The sequence below is a fragment of the Tympanuchus pallidicinctus genome, unplaced genomic scaffold, assembly GCF_026119805.1.
Source record: "Tympanuchus pallidicinctus isolate F22 unplaced genomic scaffold, pur_lepc_1.0 scaffold10, whole genome shotgun sequence".
Taxonomy (NCBI): Eukaryota; Metazoa; Chordata; class Aves; order Galliformes; family Phasianidae; genus Tympanuchus; species Tympanuchus pallidicinctus.
In genome coordinates, this window is record NW_026294619.1 from 15,236,551 (window position 1) to 15,261,452 (window position 24,902).

Sequence of the window (24,902 nt, forward strand, 5' to 3'; positions counted from 1 at the left end):
AAGTTGTTCAGACCTGGAGTGTGAACAATTGAGTGGTAAAACTTAAGGAATCCTTTTTGCAGGACAGCTATACTATCTTGTTATCTTTGCATACTAAAGTTACAAAAAAAAAGGTTATAAAATTACTAAACGTGGGGATCACACTAAATAACTTTGAACTCTACAAAACTCTACAAAAATTACTAGTTTAAAGCTATCTTCGCTGGTGTTATTTCAGAAAAAAAAAAAAAAAAAAAAAAAGTTATGTATTGAAAATGCCTCTTAAAAAAATACAGAATTACAGTGGTAAAATGAGAGGTAAAGAATTTTGCATGACTTTTGAAAGACATGCCTTCCTGAAAGCCCTAATTCCTGATTTATCTGCAGGCAATCACTGCTTTGAGTGTCCTTTGCAACAATTCCTTTTCCCTTGTTCCTTATCTCTGTCTTTATTGAATCATCATCGGGGATCTATGCCTTTGTCATTGGTCTAAGTGCCTTCATTGTTCATACTGCTCACTCTTCTAGAATTTTGGGGGGCTGGCAACTCCTAGAAGAAAGGATATAACTTTGTCTTTGGGGAAAGCTCTGAGAGCTGTGCCTACAATGAAAATATCAAAGTCAGAGAGAGAGAGTGAAAGTGTGAAGAAGACGGAACTGTCTGACTTTGATGGTGTAGCATGAAAAAGAGAAGTTGAATCAAATAAAAACACTTGGCTAAAAGTTTTGAAAAACTAAAACCTTGGCTTCTTGGAGTATACCTTAAGTAATCTTTCAAATTTCTTTATAGTTTTATAAAACTTTAAAACTTTCCAACATTTCCGATGTGGCTGGTTACTTTGGAGAATGTTCTAGCCTAGCACAGCATCCTGCATTGTGTACCACTGTCCAGTAGGAAGCCAAATGAATTTTAAGAGTGTTGATGTTCTATATCACACTTGAATTTTTTAGTTCTATAAAAATGTGGAAGAAAATCTGGAGACTGTTCCAGAAAGACAGTGTCAAAGATAGCCAATTAGCTGCATCATCAGACTTTTGAAGCAATTCCTGTGGAAAGCCTGTTTCTGCAAGGCAGGAAAGCTGGGATGAATGTACTCAGAATAAAAGCAAGGACTGAAGAATAATCTTGCAGGAAGAGAAACCTGATTTCTAACCGAGTTACCATCCTCCTCCGTTTCATTGAGAAACGGCAGGCCTGCCTCTGTCTCCTCAGACAACCAGCAGTGAGGTACCAGTTCAGTTTGTAAAAGCAGAAATGAAAGTGCATAACGGTCCAATCATTAAAGAAACAAACTCCACAGCATAGACGTCAGACAATGAGGCTGGCTCTTTCACAGAAGTGGATTCCAGCGTACAAAGACTGAATAACAACCTCAGATCTCAACACGACTCAGGGAAACTGGGGCTGGAACAAGCTCACTGCCAAAGCAAAGCACTTAGCAGCAAAAGTGAAGGATCAAGAAGAAAGATGTTCAGATCAAATGCATACTGGAGCAAAGGAAGCCAGAGCTGATCAATGATGCCTGATTGATGAAGAAAAGAACCACTGCTAAGCCCTGTGGAGATAGAAAAGGTGATGGTAAAGCCCCAGAGCCACCAGCCCTGCTGGACATGTTTCTAACTAATGTGTTGAGCTAAAGCAGTGAATAAGAGAATGGGAAGCTGTAAACTCTACACAGTTCAGTGTTTATAGCTGTGATATGAGTGGTGGGAACGCTTCTCAAGTCTGACTCCATCCCCTTTCACAAATATCTTCTGTACTGCTCATTGCAGAGTAAAGGAAGTTCATACCTGAATTCTAAAGAATGTGCAATGTGTTTTCTCTAAAAGTGTGTTTTATGACCTTGAAATTTAAAATTACCCTCCAGTAGACCCGGGGTTAGGAATAGAAATTTTCAGGGAATGATCATTTAATAATGGATTTAAAAAACATCCCAGAACATAATTGTTGTTCATCTTTCTATGTTTTGTTTGCTAAAACCTGTGGAAGAGAGATACACTTAGGGCTGTGTTCTTTTTACATACTGTGAATATTTTTTTAATTCAAGGAGAGCAAATCTGCTTTTAAAGCTATTGTAGGGAAAATAATTTCCCTCCACAAGATGGCTCCTGCAGTGAGAACACTAGGCAGTGAAGATTTTATTTTTGGTTCTGAAGAAAGTAATCCCAGTTCATGTGGTTTAATCTGTCTACTTTTAACTCCTGAAGAGTAATGTTTATTAAAATTTTTAAAAAAAGTTCTCTTCATGTTGCAATTGCACTGTGGTGCAGGATAGATAACTTTGCTATTGCAATTGCTCTCAATATGGAGCAAAGTTCTTGATGCTCATTTTGATTGTTTTCACCAACTGTGTTGTTTTGTTGTTGTGTTTTTATTCCCCTAAAAATTCTAATAGAAGTGGCTGTCTCCTGTCAGGAATACTTATTGAGAACTCTCCACTGAAATCAATGGAGAGCTGTGACTGAAAATCAATGGCAACATATAAAACAGGTTGTTTTATGCTAGAACATTGTGGGGTAATTTTTCAGAATACCACAGAACAAACCAGTTGTAGAGAAACAATGTATTTATGGTTTATCAGTTAACCATGATTTCATAGGGCTTGCCAAATTAAAGGGAAAAGAAAAATCTTAGAAAATAACTAAAACTAGATCTGTAGCATTATAAGAGTGTACTTGTAACTGTTAAGAAACATCAGGAATATGCACCATCACATTAAAACATTCCCAACCATGAAACTGAAAAACTGAGCCATGCCATATTGTCTTGTTTTGTGATTGGTTGAGAGCATACATAACGACAGCAACGTAACTTGATGTACAGGTGATCTGTAACAAGCAGTTAAATATTATTTTGATTTCAAGTTTAAGCAGCGCAAACAAATGTGATAAAGTCTTGTGTACTTATGGCTAATAAGGAATTTGAATATCAGCAGCAGCTGGGGTTTTGTACTGTTGGTAGGCTAGTATATAGAAGATACTTGCAATTCTGTAAACCAGCCCCAGAAGGAAGTTAGAAGCTAAGGCAAACATTGGTTACTTTTGTTTATCTGCTTTTTTATTTAAGCCAAACAGTGATTGAGGTGCCGACTACTGGCACCTTTGATGTGTCAGCCCATGATCCACATGATAAGCACTCATCCTGTTATTCTTAATCTCTTTTACCTTTTTAATCTTTATGAATGCTGACTGCTAAAAAAACAAAAACAAAACAAAACAAAAAAACTAAGAAAAACACCACCAACAAAAAAAACTACTTATTTTGAGCTTCATTAAAATCATTAAACAGAATGTTGGAAAATGAAGATGCAACATTAAAAAAATCATTTTTTTTTTAAATAATTTCCTTTGTTTTGGAAGAAAAAAAAAAGAAGATTCAAGTGTTTGCTATATGCAAGAGATAGTTTTTTGACACTGATTAAAAGATATTTCGAAGTGCAAGGAGGATTTGTTGAGAGAAGAGTGCTGAAATTTCCTCTGACCCAAGTTACCTAACATTTAGCTGGCACATAAACATGCTCTAATTAACATGTTTGGAAATGATAGAGAAAGAAAGATAAATCTGGCACCAAATTAATAAGTAATGATATCTCTCCTATCTGTGCCTATGGGAAAGTCTGTAGGAGAAAAAAAAAAAAAAAAGAAAAAAAGGATATTTTTTAACATTCACTCTCAAAACTTTATTCCTGCAAATCTTATGCCTTCAAAAACCTGTTCTGCAAACACACTTCAAATCTCCAGTCTGCATAGGATGTATAGCCCTACAGTTTGGGGAACGTTCAGAAGAACATAGTTTAATTGGAAAATGCCATTTCATTGAACCCAAATTTTTTACTCTATATTCTACTGCTGAGCAAACGTCCAGTGCTCCTCACAATGAATCTGACAAGGACATCAATTTTACTGAACAACTGTACCAGTCAGGAGGGGTTATGTAAAATAATCAAAGTTTATTTTCAGATTTTATTTCTATGCGATTGAGAAATGTTGCTCTTCATATCAGTCTGGGTGTTAGCAGAGGGATCATTTGTTGTCTGCCTTTCCCTATTTATTTGTTTCTTGGTTAGCACTGGCCCACACTTGTAACTACTGTGCTCCTCAAAGTTCTAAATTACTTAATTGAAAAAGAAAAGAATAAAACATCAACAACAAATAAACCAGGCTATCAATATACAGCTATATGTAATTAGTAGAGAACTGAGGAAAAGAGGTGTTCTTTCTCATTTTAATTCATATACCTATCAGTCCTTTTATATCCTAAAAGCTGGAACCGTATGGGTCAATAAAATTAGCAACTCAGAATGCCTGAATCAAATAAGTAATACTGCTTCTAAGGAGCAAGGCAATAAAGACGTAACATTCTGGCAAGTTTTTGTTCAAAGAGTGTCACTGAAGAAAACCATACATGAAGTTTATTTCCTTATTTTCTAATACCCAATGATACTGTCAATAAAGAAGCATTTAAAAAGCTTAGTGTGAAAGATGTGCAGATTTGCTTTTGTTATGTTTTGTTTGTTTACAGAAAGTTTAATTCAAATCTTAAAGTAAAATTTGAGATTTATATTCCGAGGCACTAGGATATACTAGGGAACAAGGCAAAGAAAAAAGGAAAAAGAAAAAAGAAGAGAATTAATAGAATTCAAACATAATTTTTATACCATTGGGAACTTGCTTATGTTAACAATTTAGAGAGAAGAAGTATTTTCTCATGAATCCATTCAAATGATAAAAACATTAACAGCAAATCCTGAAATGCTAAAACTTGATTATTTTTAATTTTAGAAGTTTCATAGAAATGAAATTAAAAGAAGTATTAGCTCATTCTACATCAAACTCTACGTTCTTTTTTTTTTTTTTTTTTTTTTTTTTTTGTAGACAAAAAGGTCAGTTCCCTAAAGAAAGAAAAAAAAAAGTATCTACACCCATTAAATTTTAAAGTATTTACTTAATAAAGGGCTACATCATTCAAAGAATGTTTAGATGTAGCGCTGAGAGACATGGTTTAGAGAGAACTATTAGTGACAGATGGACAGTTGGACTGAATGATCTTGTAGACATTTTCCAACCTTGGTGATTCTATGATCATTGTTACGAGTGCAGGTGCAGATGGAAAACATGATTCTGAATGAAAGAACCTTTCGAATGAGTAAAATGAAGACTGCATGACTCCTTACAGTTTTAAAAACCCAACTAAATAAACAAATCTGAAACAAACATGGAGATGCATAAGATCAGAATCAAAGAAAGACAATGTTACAGTAGTGAGAGCTGTGTGTGAGTTGTGCTTCCTATATTCTTTACTTTACCTATATTCTTTACTGATGCTTCCTTGGAAAATTCAGGCTACCTCACAGTTCTGGGGCTCCTGGGTAAAGTTCCTGGACATTATAAAAATCAATCAAGGAGAAACTCAAAGATATTCTAAATGTAAAAGAATGGGATGGTGAGCAGGACTAGGAAAGTAATCCTGCCCCTGTACTTGGCACTGGCAAGGCCTCACCTCGAGTACTGTGTTCAGTTTTGGGCACCTCAGGACAAAAAGGACATTGAGGTGCTGGAGCAGGTCCAAAGAAGGGCAACAAGGCTTGTGAAGGGCTTGGAGAATATGCCCCATGAGAAGCAACTGAAGGAACTGGGGTTGTTTAGTCAGGGAAAAAGGAGGTTGAGGGGAGACCTTATTACTCTCTTCCGGTACCTGAAACAGTGAGAGCAGAGTTGGTCTCTTCTCACTGGTGACAGGACAGTAATAAGGAAAAAATTCTTTACAGAAAGGGCTGTTAAGCACTGGAATAGGCTCTTTTTGATGAACTTGATGATTTTTTTTTTCCTTCAGAAAAGGCAGATCATAGAACCATAGAATAGTTTGAGTTTGTTTGTGACCATCTCATTCTTATTCCCTTGCCATGTGCAAGGGCATCTCTCTGCCCAAAGCATACTGATGTAGAGATACAAAGGTTTATACAGGAAATGGTAATAAGGGAGCAATGGGAATGTTAAAAGGGGGAAGAAGGCATAAACATACGAGTAATCTTGTGTTTATTGGAAATGTTGTACATAGAAATTGAAAAACTTGTGATTGGTCTCTGGAAGCAAAGCAAGGATACAGGTTTTGTGTATGGAAGGACAGGCTAACAGCAGCACTGCCATATTTCTCTGGACCAACAGCGCATATTACTTTATTCAAGACCAAATGCAAAAGGAAGACTGTGAGACCAAGATATAACCCTTTAGTATTAAACCTAAGAATACTTCTCCAGTCTCCAAAAGTTTTTTTTACTCTTTCTCAGTCAGAATTGTTTTAAGTAACCTAATTGGATTTTTCTTTCCTTAATTTATTCCAGCACTCTTTGAAGGTTTGTAAACTCTCAGCATTCCAAACACCACATGCAAAGTGAAATTATCTTCTTATATCATATAAAACCCTAAACACCTAGATTGGCTTTTGTTGGTCCATTGTGATATTACGATTGTTACAGAGTGGTGCTTCAAAGGCCACCTTTTTAATAGAATTATTGAGTCATAGAATGGGTTGAAAAGGACCACACTGATCATCTAGTTTCAACCCCCCTGCTGTGTTCAGGGTTGCCAATCACCAGACCAGGCTGCCACCAATGCAGACTGCACAAGATCACCCAAAGGCAAAACCAGTCTTGCTGCGCTTTCACTGCTTTTTAATCAAGTTATTTTGGGCTTCAAACTAACCACCATGCCTATAGTGGCACATAGATAATAGAGTCCTGAACATCTTCTTCCAAAAGACAGACAGGGTTATTATGCTTGAAGCAGACTTTTCTGCAACTTATTTTTCATTATATTTTGATGGGTGTTTGTTTGTTTGTTTGTTATTTTTCATTTCTTTGCTTAAAAAAAAAAAAAAAAAAAAGCCATATAACTGAGTACTAGGTTGTCATGTTTTTCACTTTAAAGACCAATTTGCTCTACCATCATCTTAGAATCTGAACAGAATACTTTTAAAAAGAGTTGTATGTGATTTATTTCTATCTGTATCTGATCTCAACGAATTACAAATATAAATCTTCAACTTGGTATATATTGTCATAAAGAGGTACAGAGATTACACTGAGAATATATTTTCTATTCAAAAGTATAAATCAAATCAGCTACTCAGCACTAGAAATTTCAGGAACTGACACTGTGTCATCTCCAAAGAAATATATTTTATGTCAGGTTCTCTGAAATTTGTAAACATTTTGGCTCAATGCCATTATCTAAATACAGGTATCTTTTACCATACTAGATACACTGGGATATCAGTGAAATCCACAAGAGGCTAGTAAATATCCACGCAGTTACAGAACCCCTCACGAGAGGCAGCTTCAGGCTATATGGTATCCATAAGACGTCTTAGAAATGCTAAATCCCTGTGTTTAGGCAAGCAGAAATATTCAGAAACTAACAGGAGATCACTAAAATATATTTTTTTCAATGCAGTCCTTTAAGCAGTGACATACAGATCTTCGTCCCCAGGAAGCTGTGGAGGCAGAAAGTATTATGAGGTTGAAAAGTGACTACAAAATTAAAGGGTAGTATGGCCATGAGTAGATACTAAGGAAGTACACGTGAAGTATATAAGTATATAAGGAAGTATATATGAAGGAGGTACTCTCTGACTCCCGCAGAAATGTCAGTCACATATTTCTGCTACCTCCCATTTTCTTTAAGGGAGCAAATACTGGGTTAGGGGGGAACACTGGCCTGACCAAGCAAGGAATTTTGTATTTTTATGTTCTTACATCCATAACTGAATCTGTGCAGGAGAGGTAAAGCTAAATCTTTAAAGAATTAGCAAATCATTTGAATATTATTTTACCTTTAGTATCTTTGATCCATAATTAATTTAAAGAGTAGGTCCCCTCCTCACCCCCTTTTTTTTTTTCCCATGCCAAGACTCTTTTGTTTGTGGAGTCTCTGTGATATTCCTCATAATCCTCTTTTCTAAAACAGATTACCTGCAGTCTTCCACCAAAAAGAATTCCCTTCTGTTAATGAAGCATTTCCCTGTACAGTTAACTCACATATGATGTGGACAAATTATTGGCACTTAACAGGAAAATCACTTTAATAAAATCATATTCATTCATTCAGTGATGTTCAGAGATTAGGTTAACCAAATGCTTCCAATTAATTTTCGTCTTAATTTGCAATGAACTACTATATATATATATATAAATAAAGAGCTATGTACTTAGAAGAAAGATTTCCCATTTCCTCTCAGTATGGAGGAATGGGAGAAAAATGATAAAACTATATGATCAAATTGATGTTAACTTTAGCATAGTTATACAAGTTCATGCTGGCTGAGCCATAGCTCTTAAGAAAAGGAATTACTGAAACACACTAGTCAGTGGCATAATTGACTTGGTGGCTTCAAAAGGCCATGAACACAGCTAATAGTTTTTGGCAGTTCCAAAGGCATTAATCATGATCAGTGCGCAATATTAAATAAGGCTCCTTCAAAATGAATATAAATTAAGACTATAATTCCATCTCAGCCTTCTGGTGACATGAGGAAACCACTTGAGTTTCACTCTCGTGGTTTATGATGTCCCCGGAAGCCTTTGATGGAATTATAGCCTTATTAAGTACAGTTGGGGTACATTATTCCTTATATTATTGCTGCTACAAGTCATTATTCCCACTAGAAATTAGAACTTGCTGTACTTTCATCAACCATGTAATCTTGAAGTAAGTTGGGGGGAATTACATTGTGGGAGGGCTTCTGCTTTTTAATTTCTATCACTATTTTGCATACACAGGTTTGTACAGTTAACATTTGATATTAACAGTCTACATGATCATTTTTTCTTTTTATTTTAAGGAACACTATTCACAACAATATAATCAAGTCATGGCTGATGTTTCTGTGGTATTTTATAGGAGATTTTAGGTCATATTTTTAATATTTTATATAAAATCATTAAACCACCAACAAAATAAAACAGAATTAAAGGAAAATCAAAAATCCCACAAACAAAAAATCCTAGATGAAGACAAGAGTTCATAGATAAGCTACTAGAGAGATAGTTATTAATGGTATTTCAGTAAAGAGACCCGCAATCATGTCCTTAATAAGTAAAATTGAGATGTAATATTTAAGTCCTCAGAACAATTAAAGTCTTCATCTGAAATTCAAGAGAGCAAGGCCAGGAATTTCTCATTTCCAGTCCCTGGATGGGTAAAAGTGTTGGTGCTGAGGGAGAGCAAGATATGTATTGTATCAGCCTTTGGATTATTTTGGAGGTTTCTCACAGTATTACTTGCAAATCATAGCCTAAAAGAGCAGAGTTCCCATGGAACTAGGAACACTGGAGATGCATTGGTTGCCCTGGGACCTTTACTGCCTCAGGAGAATGGGCTGACTGCTCAGCCAGCGCCATCCATATCAAATCCTTTTTTAGTCTGTAACATCAAAACTCAACAAGCATGCAAAAGATAGACCTCTTTCTATCAATAGCAGGAATCAGCTATGTTAGTGTAAGGTAAATATTTTGTTATGTACAGACACTACTTGGCATAATATGCATGTAAGTACTGTCACATTTTTTATTTAAAAGAATGAAGCATTCTGAAAAGAGTATATCTTATTCATCATGCAAGCTTTTAAGAAGAGATTTCTTGTTCTCTAATCATAGTTTAAATCATCACAGTCTTATGAGTTTGGTTAGCTCTATGTATTAGTTTCTTTCCACAGCTTTCACACTGCATACGCTTTTAAATAGTGGTATTATTCAATACCATGCACTTAAAAAAACTTGTTGAAGAAAATCCCTAACTGTAGCATACATATCATTAAGCCTGAAGGAGTTCAGGGCTTTTATTCTCTGTCTTTTTTTTCTTTTTCTTTTTCTCTTTATATGCTATTTTGAGGGCTGCATCATGTAGAAAGATATCTCCATACTGTTCTCCCACAACTTTTCATATTATAAAAATATCCAGTTATAACTAATAAGCCTGTCATTACATTGCATAATTCATAAAAAAAAAAAAAAAAAAATTGAGAGTTTCAGGCAAAGGTGGAATCTCTAATTTGAATGAGCATTTAAAGAAAGAAGAATTTTTGGTTATTTGGGAAAATTACATAGAATCATAGAATGGGCTGGGTTGAAAAGGACACAATGATCACTGATTTTCAAGGCCCTTGCTATATGCAGGGTTGCCAACCACAAGATCGGGCTGCTCAGAGCCATATCCAGCCTGGCCTTGAATGCCTACAGGGATGGGCATTCATAACCTCCTTGGGCAATTTGTTCCAGTGCGTCACAACCCTGTGTGAAGAACTTCCTCCTAATATCTAACCTTAATCTCACATCTCAGTTTAAAACCATTCCCCCTTGTCCTATCACTATCCACCCTCATAAACAGCCATTCCCTTTTCGGTTTGTACACTTCCTTCAAGTACTGGAAAGCCACAATGAGGTCTCCCCAGAGCCTTCCTTTGTTCAAGCTAAACAAGCCCAGTTCCCTCAACCTTTCCTCATAGGAGAGGTGCTCCAGCCCTCTGATCATCTTAGTGGCCCTCCTCTGGACCCGCTCCAAGAGCTACACATGCTTCCTGTGCTGGGGACCCCAGACCTGGACGCAGCACTCCAGATGGGGCCTCACAAGAGCAGAGTAGAGAGAGACTTCCCTCTCCTTGCTGGCCACCCCTTTTTTAATGCAGCCCAGAACACAGCCTTATGCACTGCAAGCATACACTGCTGGTTCATGTCCAGCTTCTTGTCCACCAGGACCTCCAAGTCCTTCTCCACAGGTCTGCTCTCCAGGAGCTCTTCCCTCAGTTTATATAAACACCTGGGATTGCCCCAACCCAAGTGCAGCACCCTGTGCTTGCCCTTATTGAACCTCATTAGGTTTTCATGGACCCACTTCTCCAGCCTGTCCAGGTCCCTTTGGATGGCTCCCCTTCCTTCCAATGTCTCAACCGTACCACTCAGTTTGGTGTCATCCGCAAACTTGCTGAGGGTGCACTCTAGTCAGCTGGGACCAAACAGCCATGATTTTTCAAATATGATTGAGAGTGGCTTGGCAACCACATCAGCCATCTCTTTTAGAACGTTAGGATGGATATCATCTGGCCCTATGAACTTAAACACATTCAATTTTGTGAGGAGGACTCGGACTTGTTCCATCATTACAGTGGGACAGAAACCACTCCCCACACCGTCACCTAGAGGCTCACGGTCCTGGCAGACATGGGAAGTCTGACCACCCGTGAAGACTGAGGTAAAGCACTCATTGAGTACCTCAGCTTTTTGTATGTCTGAGGAAGCCAGCTCCCTGTTACTTTTCATCAGAGGGGAACACTTTCCTTGACCTGTCTCTCCCTGCCTATACAACTGTAGAACCCCTTCTTGTTGTCTTTCACATCCCTCGCCATGTTCAGCTCCATCTGTGCCCTGGCTTTCCTAATCCTATTTCTACACACATGGACAACAACCCTGTATTCCTCCCAGGCTACACAACCCTGCTTCCACTTTCTGTACATTTCCCTCTTTTCTCTCAGTTTAAGCTGCAGGTCCTTGCACAGCCACGACAGATGCCTGCCTCCCCTGCTTGACTTCTTCTGGTGAGGGATGGAGAGGTGTTGCAGCTCTCCTTAAAGAGCTGCTAGCTTTGTTCTGTGCCTATGCCTGTTAAGTACAATTTCCCAGGGGATCCCACTCAGCAGTTCCTTGGGCTGCCAGAAGTTGGCTCTCCTAAAGCACAGGGTCCTAACTCTGCTTTTTCCCAGACCCACATTCTTCAAGATCACACACTCCACCAAGGCCTCCAATCTTAACCTCTCTTCTGAATTAGTGAGCACAAGGTCCAGTAAGGCTTCATCTCAGGTTGGTCCATCTACTACCTGGACCAGAAAGTTGTCCTCAACAGATTCCAGGAATCTCCTGGATTGTCTGCCACCCGCCACGCTGCTATCCTAGCAGATATCCAGGTGGTTGAAATCCCCCATCAGGACAAGAGCCTGTGAGCGCGATACCTCTCACAGCTGAGGCAAGAAGACCTTGTCAACAGCCGTCTCCCGATCAGGTGACCTGTAGCAGACCCCAACCACTACATGCCCTTTGCTGGACTGATACTTGATTTTTACCCACAAGCTCTTGACCTATCACGGCTGCTCCTCATACACAGCTCTTTGCAATCTATCCATTTCATATCATAGAGGGCAACTCTTGTCATGCCTCCTACCCTGACTATCCCTTCTGAAAAGCCTGTAGTTCTTAATCAGGGTATTCCAATCATGGGATTCATCCCACCATGTTTCCATGGTAGCAATTAGGTCATACTTTCCCAATTGTGCCACAGTTTCTAACTCCTCCTGTTTATTTCCCATCCTGTGCGCATTGGAATAGAAGCACTTCAGCTTAGCCATTGGCCTCGCTGACTTCTCAGAGGAGCCCTCCCTTGTACTTCCAGGACAAGTCTGGGGTTTTCCCTCACCGCCTCCCAAGATGACAGTTTTCCCACACATTTATCTGTCACTTAGTGTTGGAAATATCCAAATAATTTTTGTCAGAATGGTATCTCTGATAAAAGCGGATTTTATTTGTGATTGCAGTGGCAGGCTTCATGCAAGAAGCAGCACCTCTAAGGACACAATGACAGCTTTTTGTACCTTGTTTCCCCCTCTACCTATTCCCCTCCCTTGTTTCCCCATTGGCTGGGTACTCCAGATTCAGTCTTATCAAAGTTTACATTTGTTAATTGGTGTGTTATCTGGTGTCAGTCAGTAGCCATCCTGTTGTTTCCAAGATGTCTCAGTGCTCTTCTTGTTGTATTAATATGGTGATTTTCTTTAAAGTCTTCGCATGCCACAACTTGTTCTCTGATTTGATCAGTCTCATGCAATCAATCTCTCACAATGTGCATGATAAAATATACATATATATTCTTATATTCTAAGCATGCATTCCTAGGGAACGTTCGCCTAGAGAATAAGGGATGCAAACTATCAGAGAAACTCCCCCCCCTGCCACGTAAAGTAGAAAGACTCCCAAAAAGAACTATGACAGCAGAGACCATGAAACAAAAAAATATTATTCAATTATAATGCAGAAACAACATTTGATTCACACACCTAGTACAACTCCTTCCTCCATCATTTCTAGTTTAAAGCCTCCTAACCAGCCCAGCCACCTTGTTCCCAAGAATATATGTGGCCCTTCTAGTCAGATGGCTCCCATCTGCCGTCAGCATTCCCTGCATTTCTCAAGGCTGTGTCCCAAGCCGTAGTACTCGAATCCCTGAGTACGACAACATTTGCAAAGCCATTCATTCAGCATGTCTACCCTCCTCCTTTTCTGGGGATTCCAGTCACCCACTGTGAGGACAGAAGTGAACACAACTTGCGCTCCCGATCCTATCAGAAGTCTTCCCAGAGCCCTCAAGTCCCTTTTGATTGCCCGAGAATTTCTTTTGCCTACCTCTTCATTTCCAATGTGGAAAACTAGTAATGGATAATAATAGGAGGGCTGAATGAGGTGAGTGATGTTCCTGGTAACATCTCTCACCTGGGCACCAGGCAGGCAACACACCTCCTTGTGAGACAGATCCGAGCGGCATATCGGGCCCTCAGTTCCCGTGAGAAGAGAGTCTCCTATGACAACAGCCCTTTTTTTCTTTTTTCCCTGACTGACACTGTAGCAAAACTGGAAGCAGACTGACTAGCCTTGGACAACCTCTCCTGCATGGATGGACTTTCACCAACATCCACATCCCCCAGTCCCTCCAGCTCCAGAGCCTCATACCTGTTATGTAAGGGCACCTAGGAAGGTGGGACAGATTGAGGGGCAGTTGGCTTGCTGCTCCAAACAGGGACGTGTTTCCATCCCTCACTGTCTTTGAGGTCGTCCTTTCCCACCTGATTGTGAGAGGGCAGAGAATCCCCCACTGCTTGAGGATCATCTCCATCGCACCCTTCCTGTAGGGATGGCAGAGTTTGACTCCACCAATCAATCCCCTTCCCACAGTCCAGGATGTTCTTCAGCCTTTCTACTTCCTCCTTTAGCTCTGCCACCAGGCTGAGCATATCACCCTCCTGTTCACACTGCACATAGGTGATATCCCTGTTGCCCTGATGTAGCAGCGACAGGGCCAGGCACTTCTGCAACTTCAGACCTGAACTGCAGCATGGACGTTCCCGCTTTCTCTCTGGGTCTCCACGTTCCTTTTAGCAGTAGCTCGCTGCCAGACGGTTGCACCTCGTTAAGTGACCTGTTAAGTGCTAAGTGCTAACCCCCACGTGAAGGCATTTATTTGCATCTGCAACAATGGGTTAGAAAATGTGGCCTTGTACTAAGGAAACGCTTTGAAAGACATAATTAAATGTTAATATGTGATATTGTTCATATTTATTTTAGGTTTTTAACTTTATGAGTGTAGCGATGCTTCTGTTTTTCCCTTGACAAGATATATGCACCTCTTTTACTAAACAGTGTTACTGTTTCCATTGATTTTGGTAATACACTTCACATTCACAGAATTAAGTAAAGGGTACAAATCTATGAAGTATTGCAGTGACAATAATATTTATCGAAGATGACATCTGAAAAATATAGCATAATATTTTAGCTTGTTTACATTAATTATTTTTTTCTGTTTAAAAATAATGTACCTTTTGTGCTTGTTTAATTTCTTGAATTTTGAAATATTTTCTTAAAATAAAAAATATGTGTTGAAATTAAAGGAAAATCCTAGCCTGAAGTGGCATGCAAAGGAAAAGAAATATTTGAAGAGTCACAAAAATTATAGACTTTTCCTGTATGGAAATAGAATTTCTTTTGTGAATATTTTAAGGAGTTGTCACATGGTATTGTGAGGACCAATAATTTTTTATGTTCACATTGAGAGCTTGGTTTCGATTGAACATTGGCATGAAATGTTATAAATCAATACATGCAACTGGTCTGTTCCTTTAAGATCTATAAAGAGTTTGCAGCTGTTTACAGCCTAAGGATGTTCAGCTCTCAGTAAAACTGACGTGCTGTGGTTATTATCGGAAACTACTGAAGAAAGCACAACGCAGGAATTAACACATCATTACAGTGATGTAAGGCTTTGTCTATTTCTATTAAGATAAGGCAGACGTGGTGAAGAGAATCCATCTAATATGTACAACTCCAAAATATTCTGCCTTTGAACAATCTTAGAAGTACTGCAGCAATGCCATAAGTGTGGCTAATGTGCAACATCCTGAGAAAGTAACGGTCCATTTTAAATTCCATGTGTCAGTTATAAATATCAGCGATGACAGAGAAAGTAGACATGTTTTATCTGCTGCATTTTTTTTTATCTAATTATGCACTGCTTAGTATTATGAATGCACATAAATTTGCCTTTCAAAACTCATACATTCTAGATTTAAAGCCCATAACAAAACACAGTGAAAGTCACAGGCAAAGATGATGGATAACAAGGAGAATTTAAAAGGAACTTTTCTATTTATGGTAGTACTCTTTAAAAAAAAATGCAATTAATATGTTAAAAATTTAAACATATAAATATCACCAGAATACCTCAATACATCAAAATACATCTTCAATATTGGTATACACGTCCATTACAGTGGATAGGCAAGCAGAGAGCGTCCTGGAAGCAATACTCACAGGACTAATACATTGATAGCTGCTGTGGTAACATTTTCAGGACATGTCACTTGGACTGCATTTTTTGCCCAGAGTTCTACTTCTTTGTTTAAGCTCAGGTACCTCTGAATTCTCATTAAACTCAGCAATAGATTTTTGTTGTAATTTGTTTGTATCTTTTTATTTATTTATTTATTTATTTCATCTTATTTTTTACCTTTCCAAGCCAAGGAAAATCAGTGATCAGCAAAAAAGATAGACTTGTACTGTAACAGCCACTGCTCCTATGACATGAGTATTGCTAGGGATGTTGGGAACTGAAGCCTAAGACCCTTTCTTACAGACTCAGCACAAGAACTGGAACTTTGTCTTCCAATCTTAAATATATAATCAAGCCATGATGCTATTTGCATTGCAAACAATTTTACTCTTACTCCTATTTGGTTTTTCTAAAGCATTTCATAAAAAGAAAAATACCCAGTCACAGCTATTAAAGAAAACTTCTGCATATGCCTAACTCTGAGCATGTGTTTTTTATAAGATCCAGTCTCAGAGAGAGACTTACTTTGATTGTTGGGGAGCTGTAGCAAGACACCAATTTACTTTTATTGTAGTATGACAGAATTTATGAGATTATTGCTAAGTAACTTCTTCAGGGAGAGGATTTAAAGTCTGCCTGGATGAGCTCCAGTAGCAGCAGTCCCACAGGGCTGCCTTACCAGCTTCTCCTGTTATCTAAATGCTCAGCTTTCCCTAGCACCTCACTCACCTTTTAATTCCAAGTGCAGAGTATCCTCTATCACACAGCAATCTGCTTCCTCCAGACATTCACCTGAAAGCAAGCTGAAGATGTAATTCCTGTCCATCCTCTTGCAGCTCTTTTTGTGTAATTAGCAACAAATGGATTTGTTAGTGCTAAAGTGTAGACTTGTACTTTTGGCAAAGAGAGGAAGATGTTACTTGGCTTTACATTCATGAAGTGCTACAGGGTTCTTAAGCAGCTGAAGTTTTCCAGGAGTACTTGTAGTAGGGATCATATTTAACTGGAAAAACTATGACTGTTCAATTTATGAGCACTTCTTTAGTCATTAAAGTTTTATCACAACCCAGTATTCTTCAACTGTGCTCATTTTGTAAAGTAAACAAACAGGATAAAACCTCCTCTGATTCAACAGCATTGTGGTTTGCTTGCTTGCGTGGGTTTTGCACTGGAAAATTTATCTCATTGCTTTGTGCTAAGGTATAAATATGGAAATATGTTATTTAAACACAGCAGTACCAATGTGCAGGGTACAAGTTTAACATCTTGTAAGTTACAAAAGAGAATCTGAAACATTTGGTGAAACTCAGACATCGTGATAGAACTATGCATTTTATTTCTTTCCCAGTTAAATATATACTTCCCTTACATTCACTGCTAGCAATTTTCACTTTTTCATGAAATTAAAATAACCTAAAAATACCAGGAACTGCTAGTTTGCTGTTGTAATTGTTCCTTTGGCCAGCAGAGAAGCCTGCAAAAAAACCCTGTATTTCAGAAGAGAAGTGGTAGCAGCCAAGCCAGCAGCTGTTTACCCCTGGCTAGTGTTGGCCTGTGCCTGCCTGCTGGGCAGCCAGACCCCACAGCCAGGCAAATGCTTGACGTTTTTCTGCTTCATTAGCAAGACAGACTTACTTAGTCCCCTTTCATGCACAGTAGCCTAAGCAAAGGGTGAAGCGGGCTCACCTAGGATACAGATAGTAGCAGGAGGAAAACTGGTGTGTGCAGGAAGGGAAGTCTTCTTCCTTGGAAACAAGCTGTCACAGCAGCACAAAGCTGAACATGGAAACACATGAAGATGATTCCTTAGTAATTAGGTACTCAATAGTGGGATTTTAGGAGATTCTCAGTCAGTCTCCCCCTTCCTGCTCAGTTGCAGGCTGTGATGTGTTGCCAGAGCCCTGTAGAAACCTGCCTTATCTGCAGCATGGCCAGGAATGTATGAGGGCAGCTCCAAAAGTAATGCCTCCTATTCTATTATGCTAGCCTACAATATCAGAGGTGGGTGCTGATGATAGGGCAATAAAGGTTGAACCTCCTGCCAGTATTCTATTTTTGTTTTGTTGCCGTGTGACAGATGGCAGCAGAGGGGCAGCCTGACAGAATGGTTTCTGACATGGAAGTGTGTATGGAGCAAAGCTGTGTCACTGAGTTCCTCCATACAGAAAAATGGCACCTATTGACATTCTACTGAACATTCCTGCAGATCAGACAGTGAATGTGAGCACAGAGAAGCAGTGGGTGGTGCATTTGAGCAGTGGTGACAGTGATGTGACAGACAAGTGACATTGTAGATGGCTGTGCAGATCTTTATGAGCGTTGTATGCAGGCTCTTGTTCATTGCTGCTGAAAATACATAGCTAGTGTTGGTGACTGAGTTGAAAAACAGTTTTTTGTAGCTGAGAATTCACTCTATCAACCAGTGTTAATTGTGCTCTTTGTATCTGATGTAGTTTCTATGGGAATAAAAAGAAGCCTTACTTTCAGGAAAACTTATATGCATAGCTGCACTGCATGAGTCAGTCAGCCTCAGCTCAGGTCCCTGAATGGATTCTGGGCATCATCCCTTTTGGGAATAATGCATATGTAACACATGCATACATGAGCAAATACAGAATTCCTAGTTAGGTTTTTATTGTCAGTTGAGAAAACCCAGCTACATCTACAGCACAAGAAAGCAACCTTTCAGCAGCTAGAGACAATACTACAGAAAAATGTAGCACAGAGATAAAGAATATTTGGTAAGACTGATAATTTATTGCAGTTTTAAGGATTCTTTAAAATGATAAGTTAACATGAATATTGATATGATATGACATTAAAGTTTTCATCTCATTATTAAATATGCTCAGCTCTGCTTTGCATCTTCCCTACAAGACAAGTCACTGAAATTAGACGCCCCAAAAGTCATCTCAACCTTGATGCATCTTTGTCTATTTGAAGATACACATAGGCTGTACATACCTTTTAACAACTGAATTTGTGAGTTCGAGTATAATTGCGAGTGTGCCATGCAGATTCATTTTGTATGGATGGTATGACCTGTGAATATACACTCCTTCATCAACAAAAAATTACAGCAAAAATGAAGATAAAGCTCAGGCAAAAAAGTTTAGCAGCTTGGAGAGAAGCAATAAGAAATAGTTAAAATGTTGCTGCCTACAAAACAACCAACAATTTGTATTTTTAAATTCCCTACTCTATTTGTAACTAATCACTCATTAGTGATTCTGAAAAGGAAGAATGAAAGCAAGAAAATGAAGCTAGCAAGGAAAATCTAAAAATTGTTGTTACTGTTACTGTTTTTAAGAAGTAAGGAAGCCCTTGCAAAAAGTATCCACATTAATTTTGGGAGATTGGGAGAAATCTTAACATGGTTGAACATTACAATAGATGTTCCAAATGTACAGTTCTTGGGAAAATTTGCATGGATGTGAAATGAACGTGGATGGACAAGGCGCTCTATTAATTATCTCCCTGCAGAGTCTTTTTGGCTTTAAAAGAAGGCAAAAGGACTGTTCTACATATGGCATCACTTTGAAAGCTGAAATAATTAAATTAGATTAGCAAAGTGCCTTTTGTTTATTTTTTTTCCATGTGAGTTGTAATACTGACCTACTTCCCTGCCTGGGCACACAGGTGCTTTGAAGTTAACCAACAGATTTTCTGCTGAGTTAGTTTTGTTTAAGTCAGGGAAAATGTTCCAGCAGAAAATATGTCCCTGCCTGAAATGTACAATTCAGAAAGTGAATCTCTTTGGTACTTTGAAAGCTCAATTAGGGCCCCTTTGTGGATGAGCAATACAAGACTACACTATTGTATTCTAAATGCCATGATAATACATGTGCTTATTTGTTTATGTGCCATCACAGGGTAAAATAGCTGGGAGATATTTTTTAAAATATTAAAATAACAGTAATGGATTTGAAGACAAAGATTTCCAGTGGTCTGTTTATCCCCACAGTTGCAATTTTCATTTGCTAAATTAATGCTGAGCTCTGTCTTCCCTTATTAAATCAACTTTCTGCACTGGGAGGAAAAAAAATCAATGAAGACATTCCACTCAGTATGTTTTAGAAAAAGTTTGAGACAGGTTGTGATTTTATGAGATTAAAATATAAAAAAGGGGAATTTTACCTAATGAGAATCATTTTAGCAACTCTGAAAAAGCACAGATATTACATGATCTAATATTGTGGTATGTACTTTTGTTCTGAACATCTGAAGTTGTCTTTTATGGATTCTGTCAGCAGGGGGTCTGATGGTAAGTAGTATGTTTTAATGGATTTGCTTTTGTGCTGCTCTAATGGAGAGATTATAGAATTATAATTAGTGTAATCCTGTCTTTATTATGTACATGCAATGAGGAAACTGCCATTTACTTGAATGGGAATAATATTAAGTACACTGTTGTAGTTAACCTTCTCTATCCTTCTTTCAAATTTTCTCCTCCTAAATAACCACAGAAATTTTAACAAATTAGAGAAGTCATCACATACACTTTATGGTTGGTGGTAGAGATTAGGGACAGATCATATGAAACAAAATAAACAGAACTAGCAGATCTAAATTAACAAAGCAAACTTAAGATAGGATCCTCAGGAAATGAGGTTAAAAAATAGGCTGAAATGAAGTGTCTGTGAAGGGGGAGCATTCCATTTTTTACAGACCTTGCAGTGTGTCTTAGAAATTGTCCTGACAAAATGTGCACAAAGATTCTTGGCATATCTTCTGGAATCAGTCAACTGTTTTTTTGAAAAACGTAATGGGTGGGGAGTTAAAAAAAATAAAAATAGAAAGAATTGAGCCACTCTTACTAATCATTATGGCAGTGTTACTGACCCTGCTGATAATATTAACATGCTGTTCAGAAAAAATGTTTCTGAAGAGAGTAGAAGCATTTTTATGGGATGATTCCCATGACTGCAGTATAGCTATCAATAGTTGCAAGCTGTTCATAAGGGATAGGTGAGGAGGAAGGGGAAGAGGTGATGCCCTCTACTTTATGGAAGGAATAGACTGTGAAGAGCTGTCCCTGAAAAACAGCTATGAGCGAGTTGAAAGCCTGTAGGTGAGAGTTAAAGACAGAGGCAACAAAGGAAGCCTTGTGCTTGGGGTCTATTACAGGTTGCCAGATCAAGCGGAGTCCATTGATGAGGACATTCTCTGTGGTATTTGAAGAACCATGGCAGTCAGGTGGAGTGCCTGGTGACTGCAAGAAAGGCAATGTCACACTCATTTTTAAACAAGGTAGAAAGGATGGACCAGGGAATTATCGAGCTCTCAGCTTCACCTCTGTGCTGGGGAAGATCATGGAGCAGATCCCCCTGGATGCTATGCTAAGGCATATGGAAGAGAGAGGTGGTTGGTGACCCTGCACATAGCAGGGAGGTTGAAACTAGATGATCATTGTGGTCCTTTTCAACCCAAGCCATTCTATGATTCTATGATTGATTCTATGATTCTATGATTCTGTGATTCTATGATTCTATGATTCTATGGTATGACATGGGAGAACTAGCATGCCTTCACCAGGGTATGTCCTGCCTGACTAACCTGTTGGCCTTCTATGATGGTGCAACTGCATCTGTGAAAGACACTGATATCATCTATTTCAGTAAGGACTTTGGTACAGTCCCCCATAAAATTCTACTCTCTAAATTGGAATGTGTCCAGCTTAATGGAGTGGTGGTGGATGCCCAGTCCTTGGAGACATCCAAGGTCAAGCTGGACCAGTCTCTGAGTAATTTGACCTAGCTGTAGATGTCCCTGTTCATTGTAGGGGACTTGTATTAGATGAGCTTTAACAGTTCCTTCCAACTCAAATGATTCTATAATTCTATGATTCTCCATATATGTTTAGGAAAAAGTAGTTTTTAAACATAATAAAAAGTTAGGAATTTCAACTTCAGCATTACTTCAGTTGCTAGGAGATTTTTTATTTTTATTTTTTTGCCATTACCAAAATTATCTGCCTCCTATGGATAATAAGAGATTTATTATTGTCTTGCGAACACTTTGATTTGGTCTTCATCTCACTCATGGAAATACGTTTTTTGTGTTGTGTCTATTTTCTCTATGGTTGGATCCCTCTCTTATTCATAATTTAAAATGCCCAACCTACTCTAGGATCAACAGGATAATGGAAGCACAATGCACTTTTGGGACAGAATAGTTAAAGACATACATATTAAAGGAAAGTGTACACATTTTCTTTTTTGCAAAAGCCCAGTTTCAATGACTAGTTAGCTGAAGAGTGGATGAAGCAGTCATCTCTTAAATTTGGTACCTAGACAATCTGTGGAATCAAATCATGCACTGACAAAGAGTGGCATTTTCATGAGGATGACCATGCTCATCTGCAAGCACAGAGTCTAAGCACCAATGAATATTTATTTATTTTATACAATTATTACTGAATATAGAGCATGAACATTAATTAGTGTAAAAACTGGAAGCCCATTTTCCCTCATCCTAGGTGTAAATCCTAATCTTTAGGTTCTAAATTTCTACCCAAACCTTGGTATAGGCAATAAGTATTTTATTATACTGTACAAAGAGTAACAACTTCAGTAACAAGGAAAAAGTGATCTGTACTATTATTAAACCAAAATCCTTTGTTCCTAAAATATTCAACATTTATACATTTATCCTTTTTTCCTGTGTTTTTTTTTTTTTTAATTATTTTTGGTTCAAAACATTTGACCTTATCTGTTTATGATCCTAATTTGAATACTTTATGACGTATGTGATTAAATTACATGCAGCTTATTTATTTTCTTTATCTAATCAGTGTCATAATTTTAAAATATAAAAATACATCAACATTTTATACATAATTTGGCTATGTAATACTTAAGTATATATATAGTGCACAGTCTTGAACATGGCTGTGTTATAATAATTATGAATTTATTTTAAAAAATTAATTAGCTGCTGCATTCTTTCTGAAGAAATGGTGCAGATACAAATACACCTGATTATGGGGCCAGTGTAATTGCACATGGAATGAATCAACATTCTTCTTGCCTTTTTCAGAATCTGACATTCACAAAATTAGCTGTGACTTTCTGCAGATCACCACTATTTTGCATTAACCTTGGCTGAGTCATTCCTCTGAAATACTTCATTGCTGTATTTCAAGACATGAACCCGAGGTTACTTCATGCACTCTATTCTAGATTTCAGGGTACTGGATGAATATTTCAGTTTTAGTATATTTACAAGAAATGATAATCATGTAATAAATTCATTTTCTTTGTAATAATCACATTTATGTAGGCTAGACTTACCCTATAATTTTGTCTCTTCCTTTTACACACAGTTTTGGAATACTTATTTACTATTACTACTTTTGGCAATCAAATGTCAGGGTTTTGAAACATTTTAACAGTACTTATAAAAAAATGTTCCCACAAAAGCATTTACAAAAATATACACATGACACTCAGTTCTTATGTTTGTATTAATGTCTATCTTTAGAGATTAATTTATATTAGAATGTAATTAGTGAACAGTGTTTTTAGTTTCCCACCTGCATTCATAAAACTTCACATTAATGCTGATTCTCAGTCACAATTTGAAAAATGTTACATAAGGACAAAACATTTTGGCTATAATAGAGGTATGAGAAACCTCTAACCGTGGTCCTTGCTTAGTTCTTAAGCAGTCTTCGCAGCTTAAAATGGAAAAGGTATATGTGTCTGCTCTCTTGCTTCTATTTGCAATGCAGTGAAAAGGTTTTGTTTCATTATTTCTAACCTGGTGAATACCAAGGAGTGCTGGAAATGTTGTGACTGTCTTTCATTAAATTAATCTCCCGCCTGTACTATAACCCAAAGGTTTGCTTTTCAGATCTGGCACCTAATATCATTTATTTCAAAACTGATGAGTGTCGTCCAATTACCAATTCTTCCACTTGATAGTAATTGAGTTCTGCTTAAGCACTCTCAGGCGTTGTTTGAACAAGCTTGGTGGAGCTCTGCAGCATTCCTCAAGGACAGAAACAAAGTTCTGTGCTTCTGAGACTTCTCAACATGCACAATGAGAATCAGGAAACACATCTATCCAGGTACCGCAACAGTAGGAGGGTAAGGACCTCATTTTCCTTACTCTTATTTTATGCTGGTATAATGCCTGTGGGGTTGCTTCTTCAGCAGCTTATTGTACATCAGAACAGGATTAGGACCCTTGTGCTTGAGCGAGCAAACTCTCCTCAGTATTTACAGGTGAAATCAAATCTCTTCACCCAAACCCATAGAAAGATGAGGTAGAGAATAGCACATTGCAGTTTTCATGACACTGCATGTTACTCATATTTATTTTCTCTTCTAGCTTTCCTCTGTAAGCTAACAGGTATTCTCCTTACCCATCAATAGTTACACTGAAAACTGCAGAATTAAACTCTGTAACAGAAATTAATCCAGTCCATTGTCTCAAAAAGGATATTAGCACAGTTAATAAATAACAAGGGTTACTTAGGTGTATTAATATGCAATCAAATATTTTAGATTTGACATTATTTGTGAAAATTGGATATGGTGATTCTTTGCTTTAGACTTTAAAATCATGGCACCAAAGCTGTTTGGTTTTCCACAGGTCTTTTGACACCAGACACGATGTCCTAAAGCACGTGTGCTGTCAGTCTACCTTACACATCAAAACTTCAAAACATATCCTTCTCCTGCAGAAGGATCAGTGACCTTTAGCTGTATGAAGGAAGTTGACAGGACAACACACTTGCCATAATTTCTCACAATATTTGCTCTTTTTGCTGCTACAGCCATATTAACTTTACAGCCAAACAGATGTGAAAGTGCCTGCCATGTAAACTGCTCACTACTTTTGTTTCTCGTTGTCCCTTTCTAAGAAGCTTCCTTTTTTGAATTTCACTCACACAAATACATATACCTGGCCATCCAGCTGTTTGATAGGTGGCTGTGCAATTATTTATTATAATATATATATGAGATTAATATGTAAATACTATTTTAACTTATGCAAAGAATAATCTTTACTCATGAATTTAATGATTTTTACTTTCTCTAGTTTACAACAGATTTTTATGATATGAAATGGCTTTGGTTCAGATTCTCAAGTGAAAATACACTGCTTCTATCTGGGTCCAAGCCACCAAAATTTAGGCAGTTACTCTGCATTTTTTTAATCTGTAAAAAGAGGGTACCATGCAGTGCTGTTTAGATTCTCCTGATTACACACTGGTTTGTCATTGTCCTGCTATAATTATTAAAAATTCTATCCTCTTTTTTTCTCGATTTGTC